Consider the following 10547-nt stretch of genomic DNA (forward strand, 5'->3'; position numbering starts at 1 on the left):
TTTATGTATGTATATATGGTTTCATGATGTGACTATGGACTGGAATGGAAGTGTTGGGCAATGATCAGCCCTTGGAATGGCTGAATATGATCATATGTGGACCTATGTATAACAAAACTCTAGTTGGTCCATGGAAACGACGAAATAGGTAAAGTTTACCTTGAAAACAGATGCTGACAGCAGTAGTGGTGTGGATGTGAAAAATCACTAAAAATATCAGGAATAGAATTAAATAGTGAATAAATTATGTAAACAAACCTTGATGAATTTCTTTCATATGGAAGAAACGAAACGGTTATATGAGTTGTATGTTAAGAGATATTTAGGTTTTCGTGAAACAGGGCCAGAACGGTTTCTGGATTCCCTGTTCCGACTTAGGAAATTCATTGTAAATTAACCAGAGATAATTAGGAGTCATGCCATATATGTATAGATTCCTCCTTGAGTCTAGTTTCTATAGAAACAAACGGCATCAGTATTGAAGCCCTGTACGGTGAGATATCCAATTAGTAATGCGTGAAGGTCAGTGTAGTCGAACCCTGGATTAGGGGAGACTTTAACTAATAAAATGTACTAATTGGCCTGACCAAAAATTATATAAAAAAATATGTAGATGGAAATATGAGTCTAGTTTCAGGGAAAAATTACAAAACTAATATTCGAGCTTTGAAACTCAAGATATGATTTTTAAGGCGACAGTGATGCAGTAACCAGCTTGTCTGGAAATTTTTTATGGACTGTGAAAGTAATTAAGTCTGTGTGCACCTTGTGTTCGACTCCGGTAACGGACTCGGGTACGGGCTGTTACAATTTTATTGGTATCAGAGATACGGTTTAGTCGATTCTAGGACTACCGTAATGCGTTGGGTTTAGCTATACATGCCATTTTATGTGATTATTTGATAGTGTGGTGATTTCTGACATTTGTAAATGTGCTTATTTATAGTAATGGATCCCGATCCCGACCGAGCGGTAGCTGATGATCTTGAGAGTGTAGCGCCTGCTCCCGCACAAGGGACGGCTCCGACGGACTCTCAACCTAATGCTAGTAATCCGAATGATGAGGCTAGGCAAGCTTTTTATAGCGTGATGAATGATTGGTTCAACCAATACATTCGAACTAATACGGCTGTTCCACAACCTCCATTCCCAACAAATACCACCTCAAGACCTACAATACCTCCGAGAATCGACCAAATAAGGTCAAATAAGCCCCAGTTGATGTAATTCAAAACATGGGGCTACTGAATTTAAAGCTACGGATAGCGACGATGCCGAGCAAGCTGAATTTTGGTTGGACAACACTATCCCGTACTCGATGAGCTATCTTGTACACCGATGAATGCCTAAAGTGTACTATCTCCTTGCTACGCGATTTCGCCTACTATTGGTCAAGTACTCGACTTCATTGTGCCCCGAGAGCAAGTAACTTGGGAGTTTTTCCAAACCGAGTTTGGAAAAAGTATATCATCGAGATTTGTTGATCAAAACGAAAGGAATTTCTTGAGCTTAAGCAAGGTTCTATGTCGCCATCGACACGAGCGAAAATTTGTTAGACTTAGTAGATACGCTCGGAATGTGTTTCGTCCGAGGCTATCATGTGTAAACGCTCGAGGATGGGCTGAATGAAGATATAAAAATGTTCGTTGGCATTCTTGAAATACGAGAGTTAGTAGTACTTGTCGAGCGAGCTTGTAAAGTCAAGAGCTTAGAAAAGAAAAACAAAAGTTGATGTGGGAACCGGAGAGTTTCAGTAAAAGATCCTCGGAAAGTCTCTTCAACAGCATCAAGAAATTTCGTGATGATGTGGGCGGTCTAGAGGCACTTCGGGCCTTTTAGATGAGATCGTGATCGACCTTCAATGGTACACGAGGCACTTGATCGCCGGTGTTGGGAATGAACGTCGAGACGTAATCGGAGTGCCAGATTGTGGCAAATGGCATTCGAAGTCGAGATTCCATGACCGCTCTGTTATAAGTGCGGATCAGTTGACCACTTCATTAAAGATTGCCCGAGGTTGCTCAACATAATGTAAATCGATGTGGGAACCGGTGCTACCACTACTCGAGGTAGACCATCTAGAAATACGGCAATGCTAGTGGTGGTCGAGAGGATCTAGAGATGCTACGACCAGATCCGAGGCTCGCGCTTCGCTAGGGCTTATGCAACGCGCACGCCGAGGATGCTTCCTCGCCGGATGTTATTACGGTACTTTCACTCTCTTTGATACTAATGTGATTGCTTTGATTGACCCGGTTCTACTCATTCTTATATATGCGAAACCTTAGCATCCAGTAAGACTTTACCTATTGAGTCTACTGAGTTCGTAATTCGGGTGTCAAATCCCTTAGGTCGTTACGTGCTTATTGACAAAGTGTGTAAGAAATACCCCCTAGTAATTCGAGGTTCCTGTTTTCCGGCGGACTTGATGCTTTTGCCGTTTGATGAATTTGATGTTATTCTTGGTTTAGATTGGTTGACCGTGCATGATGCGGTTGTGAATTACAAAAGCAAGACTATGGATTTGGGGTGCGCAAATAACGAGATGATCCGAGTTGAGTCTACAGACTTAAAGGGGTTGCCAGCTGTAATATCATCAATGTTGGCCCAGAAATATGTAAGAAAGGGTGCGAAGCATACCTTGCGTATGTACTTGATGATAAGGAGTTAGAAATAAAACCGAATCTGCTTGCGGTGGTTTGTGAATACCGGATGTTTTTCTGAAGAATTACCGGGTTTGCCACATTCGGAGATAGAGTTTGGTATTGAGCTTGTACCGGACTACGCCGATTTCGATAGCTCGTGATCGTATGGCACCAACCGAGTTAAAAGAGTTGAAAGCTCGGTTGCAAGAATTGACGGACAAAGGTTTCACTCGACCAAGTTTCTCACCTTGGGGTGCACCAGTATTGTTTGTGAAAAAGAAAGACGGAACCATGAGGTTGTGCATTGACTATCGTCGGTGAATAAAGTGACGATAAAGAATAAATATCCGTTACAGCGTATTGATGATTTGTTTGATCAACTAAAGGGAGCCTCAGTGTTTTCAAAGATAGATTTGAGATCGGGTTATTATCAGTTGCGGATTCAAGATTCGGATGTACCCAAAACTGCTTTCAGAACGAGGTACGGCCACTACGATTTCTTAGTGATGCCGTTCGGGCTCACTAATGCCCCTGCGGTATTTATGGATTTGATGAATCGGATCTTCAAAGATTTGGACCGGTTCGTAGTTGTGTTCATTGATGACATCTTGGTCTATTCAAGAGATGAGACCGAACATCTTGAACACCGAGATTAGTGTTGCAAATTTTACGGGATAAGCGGTTATATGCTAAGTTCAGCAAGTGTGAGTTCGGTTAAGAGAGGTTAGCTCCTTGGGTCATGTGGTATCTGATCCGTATTCGAGTCGACCGAGCAAAATTTCAGCCATACTTAGCTGGAAGCCTCCAGAAATATTCTTGAGGTTCGGAGTTTTTGGGACTTGCTTACATTACCGACGGTTTGTAAAAGGATTCTCGATGATAGCCACACCCATGACGAAGCTACTTCAAAAGATGTTAAGTTCAAATGGACGGAAAAATGTCGAAAAGTTTTGATCAATGAAAACTTATTTGACGGAAGCTCAATTTTAGTGCACCGAATCGTGCAAAGAGTTTGTCATCTATAGTGACGCCTCCCTACTTGGGTTAGGTTGCGTATTGATGCAAGAGGGTCGAGTTGTGGCCTATGCGTCGAGACAATTAAAGCCACATGAGAAGAATTATCCCACCCATGATCTCGAATTAGCTGCCATCGTATTCGCCTTGAAAATATGGCGACATTACTTATTTGGTGAGAAGTGCCATGTATTTTCGGATCACAAAAGTCTCAAATATTTGATGACTCAAAGAGACTTGAATCTACGACAAAGGCGTTGGCTTGAGTTGTTGAAAGATTATGAGCTGGTCATTGATTATCACCCGGGAAAGGCTAATGTGGTTGCGGACGCCTTAAGCCGGAAATCACTGTCGCTTATGAAGCGATGAATGTACACTTGTGCGTTTCTACCCGACAATGTGTTAGTAGCTAAATTAAAACCAAACCATTATTGATTCATCAAATTCGTGAAGCTCAGAAAGTCGATGATGAATTGGTTGCAAAACGGGCTGATTGTGTTTCGAACAAGGAATCGGAGTTTCAAATTGATGATGATGATTGTTTGAGGTTCAGAAGTCATTTGTGTGTTCCAAGGAATTCGGAACTCATTTCGATGATTCTGAACGAAGCCCATTGTAGCCGAATGTCAATTCACCCGAAGAGTACGAAGATGTACAACGATTTGAAACGTCGGTTTTGGTGGCATGGTATGAAACGAGACATCTCCGACTTTGTTTCGAGATGTTTAATATGTCAACAAGTGAAAGCGGAACATCAAGTGCCTTCGGATTACTTCACCGATCAAGATACCGAGTGGAAATGGGATCGAGTCACAATGGACTTTGTGTCCGGACCGCCATTGTCCGCAAGTAAGAAGGATGCGATTTGGGTTGTTGTTGATAGATCGACTAAGTCGGCTCACTTTATCCCCGCGTCACGGATTTTTCATTGGATAAACTAGCTAAATTGTACGTTTCTCGATTGTGAGATTACACGGGTACCGATTTACATTGTGTCGGATAGAGATCCGAGATTCACCTCGCGATTTTGGAAGAAATTGCAAGAAGCTTTGGGTACCAAGCTACATTTTACAGCCGCTTTTCATCCACAAACCGATGGTCAATCTGAGCGGGTAATTCAGATACTTGAGGATATGTTGAGATGTTGCATCCTTGAGTTTAATGGTTCATGGGAACGATATTTACCTTTGATTGAATTCGCTTACAACAATAGTTTTCAGTCAAGTATTAAGATGGCACCTTACGAGGCTTTGTACGGTCGAAAATGCCGTACGCCATTGTTTTGGACCGAACTCGGTGAAAGTAAAATTTTTGGAGTGGACTTGATTAAAGATGTTGAACAGAAAGTAAAAGTAATCCGTGAAAGTCTAAAGACAGCCGCAGATCGTCAGAAATCGTACGCGGATTTGAAACGAAAAGACATTGAGTATCAGGTGGGAGGTAAAGTGTTTCTTAAAGTTTCACCTTGGAAAAAGATACTCAGATTTGGCCGTAAAGGCAAATTGAGTCCGAGGTTCATCGGGCCATATGAAGTCTCCGAACGAGTCGGTCCAGTTACATATCGATTGATTTTGCCTCCTGAACTTGAGAAGATTCACAACGTCTTTCATGTTTCGATGCTTCGACGCTATAAATCTAATCCATCGCACATAATTAGTCCATCAGAGGTCGAAATTCAAGCCGATATGAGTTATGAAGAAGAACCGATTCGTATCCTAGCTCATGAAGTGAAGGAGTTGTGAAACAAAAGGGTTCCGTTAGTAAAAGTGTTATGGATCAAACACGGGATGGAAGAAGCTACTTGGGAACCCGAGAACTCTATGAAAGAGCGATACCCAAACCTATTTACCTGTAAGATTTTCGGGGACGAAAATTTCTTAAGTGGGGGAGAGTTGTGACAGCCCAAAATTGACCCTAGTCGGGAAGTGGTTTCGGGACCGCTAAACCGAGTCACCGAAATGTTGGAACGTAATATTTATTGTCTAGAATATGTAATTATGAATGTGTGAAAATTTCAAGCTTCGATTTAGTCGATTGCATGTGAATTCAATTAGTAGGACTTGTGTGACACTTTTGAAATGTGATAGGCTAATCTATAAGGACCTAATAGTGCATGTAATCAAAAGGGGGGACTTGCATGTCAAATTTCCCCCCCTAATTGGTAGTGGCCGGCCATGACAAGGGATTATGGGCAAAAAATATGTCATAAAACATGTTGTGACAATGGTGTATGTAAGAAAAAAATAAAATAATGAGCATGGGAATTGAATAATGAAAGTGAAGAAAAAAAAAGAGAATGGTGTGAGTGTCCCCCCCTTTTACCGTGAGTTGAAGAAAAGAGAAAAAAAAAATTGTTCATCCTTTTCATTCTCTCTTGGCTGAAAATTCTAAGGAAAAAGGAGGGAGTTTTTGCTTCATGTTTGGTTTGGAAGAGGATTAGGAAGAGGTTTGGCTATACTTGTATCAAGATTAAGGTATGTTTGATGTTGTGCCATGAGATTCATGCATGTTTTTAGTTGCTAGCTTGATGTTCTTATTAGCCATGGTTCAAATCCTTGCTATGTCATGGGAATGGTATTCGGCCAAGGTGGATTTTGTGTTAATGCCATTGCATGCTAAATATGAAGCTTGTTAATGATATATGTGATGGTGGGTTGATGACTCTTAGATTTTCTTTTTAGCAGTTTTAGAGAGACATTAAGTTCTTTGTTTAACCATGACCAAAATTGAAATGGTATGGTGTTGTGATGTATTCAGCCATGGTATATCCATAAGCATGATTTATGCTTATTGCATGGTAGGTAAGATTTGTGTGGATATATGTTTATATTTGGTTATAATCAACTTGAGATTCGGCCCTTGCACCTATATGTATATATGTTTGCACATGATGTATTGGTATGACATATATACTATCTCAAGGTATATATTTTCTTATGATGATGTTTCGGTTATGAAGTAAATGATAGATGCGTATTGAGCTACAATATGTAATGCATTAGTTAGTAAAATGTATGCCATTTATGTGTGGTATTAAACGTGTAATTGGCCTCAACATCAACATGCATATTCGGCCACATGAATGAGTACATAGGTTGTTCGGCCATAAGTAAGCATGTTGAAGGCTTTATCTTGACTTACAAAATTCGGCTAAGGAGAATACTAACTAATGTGTTGAGTTTGATTCATGATTTCCGTACATATGTGACTTTAATGTTTAATGAATATATGTGGGCTAAGTACATTGAATTCCTCTTTTCGATGCTCAAATGATTAAATCAAATTATTTGTTAAATTAAGCTCAAGAGCAAAGGGGAACTAAATCCGATAAAGGGAAGGAAAATGTGGTCGAATAGCCATCGGAATCGTTCGACAACATCCGAGGTAAGTTCTTGAGTAATAGAGCTTAAATTATGATTTGATTAGATCATGTTTTAAGCAAATCGAAATCATGCTCCTTGTGTGTGGATATTGAGCCGAAATTGCAAGAGTGATAAGTGTCTTGTGTTTGAGTTTTGCTAATGAAAATGAAATACAAATGTGTCATGATTTAGTGTTAAATGTGCATGATGATTCGAATGATGTCCGGGCTAAGTTCCGAAGGCTTTGTGCTGAGTGACCATATCCGGACTAAGATCCGAAGGCATTTGTGTGAGTTCCCAAATCCGGACTAAGATCCGAAGGCATTTGTGCGAGTTCCCAAATCCGGGTTAAGTCCCGAAGGCATTTGTGCGAGCTATTATAACCGGGCTATGTCCCAAAGGCTTTTGAGTGAGTCGCAATATCCGGATAAGATCCGAAGGTACGTGATTCGGGAATGAACGATCTTGCTGTAAAAATCCCAGTTAATACGTTTCAAAAAAAATTCCAGCAATGAGGTATGTCCGTATGTGCATTGGAATAGTTGAGTTCCTTCGAATAATATTCGCTCAGTTGAGTAATGAGCTTCCGGTATTTGGCTAAGATGATCCCTTATGTATGAACATAGGGGTTGGAATGTAAAGTAGAAAGGATTTGAATATATGAATACGCGGAATTATCCGTTTAATTATGTGAATGCTATACTTGCTTGTATTTAAATTCTTGCTCAAAACTTACTAAGCATAAATTGCTTACTCCGTTTCTTTGTTCTCTGCTTTATAGATTTTGGCTCGTCACCATCGGACTCGGATTTTGAAGTCGAAGTCGCCCACACTATCAAAGCCCCTTTTGGTACAATTTTGATTGAGCTTTGAAATGGCATGTATAGGACTACCCTTTGTTGTTTTTCAAGTACTTTTGTGATGTATGTGTACGGCCATGAGAAAATGGCTCGTAGAAGTGGAGTATGGCATTAGACCATTTGTGTTTATGTATGTATATATGGTTTCATGATGTGACTATGGACTGGAATGGAAGTGTTGGGCAATGATCAGCCCTTGGAATGGCTAAATATGATCATATGTGGACCTATGTATGACAAAACTCTAGTTGGTCCATGGAAACCACGAAATAGGTAAAGTTTACCTTGAAAACAGATGCTGACAGCAGCAGTGGTGTGGATGTGAAAAATCACTAAAAATATCAGGACTGGAATTAAATAGTGAATAAATTATGTAAACGAACCTTGATGAATCTACTTTCATATGGAAGAAACGAAACGGTTATATGAGTTGTATGTTAAGAGATATTTAGGTTTTCGTGAAACAGGGCCAGAACGGTTTCTGGATTCCCTGTTCCGACTTTGGAAATTCATTGTATATTAACCAGAGATAATTAGGAGTCATGCCATATATGTATAGATTCCTCCTTGAGTCTAGTTTCTATAGAAACAAACGGCATCAGTATTGAAGCCCTGTACAGGGAGATATCCAATTTGTAATGCGTGAAGGTCAGTGTAGTCGAACCCTGGATTAGGGGAGACTTTAACTAATAAAGTGTACTAATTGGCCCTATCAAAAATTCTAGAAAAAATATGTAGATGGACATATGAGTCTAGTTTCAGGGAAAAATTACGAAACTTATTTTCAAGCTTTGAAACTCAAGATATGATTTTTAAGGCATGAAGGACGCAAAGAACCAAATTTTGTCCGAATTTTTTTATGGATTGTGAAAATAATTAAGTTAAGTCTGTGTGCACCCTGTGTTCGACTCCGGTAACGGACTCGGGTACGGGGTGTTACAAAAACCCCCTTGGCTGATCATTGAAAGCATCCCTCATTCATTCACATCTCTTCTCTCTTCTCTCACTTTCTCCTCTCATTTTCCCATTCCAAGCCCTTGCTCTCTTGCTGATTTCTCCTATTGGAAAAGGGATATTCATCAGCCATTTTGGAGCAACATTGAAGTGTTCATAGCAGCCTTGATCAGGCAGGACAATAGAGGATGAAGCTAGAGCAAACTAGTTAAGCCACGGAGAAACACCAAATTTGATTCTTGTTCCCTATCTCTTTAATTTTTGTTGTTGTTATGATGAACATATCTATGAATATTTGTGTTGTTGGAATGGTTAATTTAATCAGCTTAGCTTAAATTTAATCCGTGTTGGTTTGATTGCATTTCATCTACTTGAATTATTAAAATTGTGTTTATGCTGTTATTGGCCTCGGTAAAATGCTTGATTAAGTAAAATCATGCCTAAGATATTCTTGCATTACAAATGAGAGGTAGCTAATGAATTAATTATTAAATGGATTGAAATTATAATTAATTGACACAGTACTTAATCAGTGCATGTTTATTCTTATAAGGTAGTTGAAGGTTAAATTAGCAATGTATCTGGCGATACACTTGCCTTGCATAACTTGCAAGATTTTTGGGATTAAACTGTTTCAAGGTAAGAATACCTTGTTACCTCACATTGTCTTTTATATGGTCATTAGATTTAATTAATCATTTGAAATGACATAGGAATATGCAAGAGAATAGTTCAATTTAATGAGTATGTTTGTGCAATAACATGTTTGCTTATTAAAATCGGTTTAATCGTTTGAATTAACATAGGGATATATTAAGAGATGAATGGATTTGTGTAGGTGAATATGTTCATAAGTTAGCAAATTACCGAGTTGCCGTGAATTTATTTTTAACAGCATAAGCATGAGTTTAATAATTCTAAGTTAAAGAAATGTAATTAATCCAGCACAATTATGTCATCTTGATTAAATCATATTTTGAAATCATATTTTGAAATCACAAGTATATCCCGCCTAGCAAGAATGCTAAGTTGAGGAATGAGATCACTGCTTTCCAACAAATGGATGATAAGTCCTTGTAGAAGCATGGGAAAGGTACAAAGAATTTTTACGAAAGTGCCTTCATCATGGAATCCCACATTGCATCCAACTTGAAACATTTTATAATGGTCTCAATACTCACACGAGGATGGTAATGGACGCTTCTGCTAACAGTGCTCTCCTTTCTAATTCTTATAATGAGGCTTATGAAATCATTAAGAGGATTGCTAGTAACAATTAACAATGGCCAACCAATCAAGTAGCGACAGGAAGACGAGTTGCCAGAATACATGAAGTAGATGGTCTTACTTCACTCGCATCTCAGGTATCATCAATATCCTTAATGTTAAAAACTCTTACTACAATGAGTCTAACAGTTATGCGCCACAGCTACCAACCCAATTTGACAATATAGCCTGTGTCTATTGTAGGGAAGGATATTTGTTTGAAGAATGCCCATCAAACCCAGAATCCATGTACTACATAGGTAACCAGAACCAAAATCGAGGAAGGCAAGGACTACAATCCAATTTCTATAACCCATCGTGGAGAAACCACCCGAATTTTTCCTGGAGTAACCAAGGGGTTAGAACCAGTAATACTTATGCCCAACCTAGATCGACCTAGCCACCTAGTTTTCCCCAACAAGTTTAGAAACCAACCCAAGTTGAAC

At 39.3% G+C, this 10547-nt stretch overlaps 1 non-coding gene across 1 annotated transcript; it reads right to left on the minus strand.

The window, feature by feature from the left end:
• Positions 1-9861: 9861 nt before the first annotated feature.
• LOC128283068 (small nucleolar RNA R71) lies at positions 9862-9967 on the minus strand. The gene has a single exon (XR_008273410.1). It is a non-coding gene; the product is annotated as a small nucleolar RNA R71 (small nucleolar RNA).
• Positions 9968-10547: the final 580 nt, after the last annotated feature.

Source organism: Gossypium arboreum, chromosome 10 (genome assembly GCF_025698485.1).
Source record: "Gossypium arboreum isolate Shixiya-1 chromosome 10, ASM2569848v2, whole genome shotgun sequence".
NCBI lineage: Eukaryota > Viridiplantae > Streptophyta > Magnoliopsida > Malvales > Malvaceae > Gossypium > Gossypium arboreum.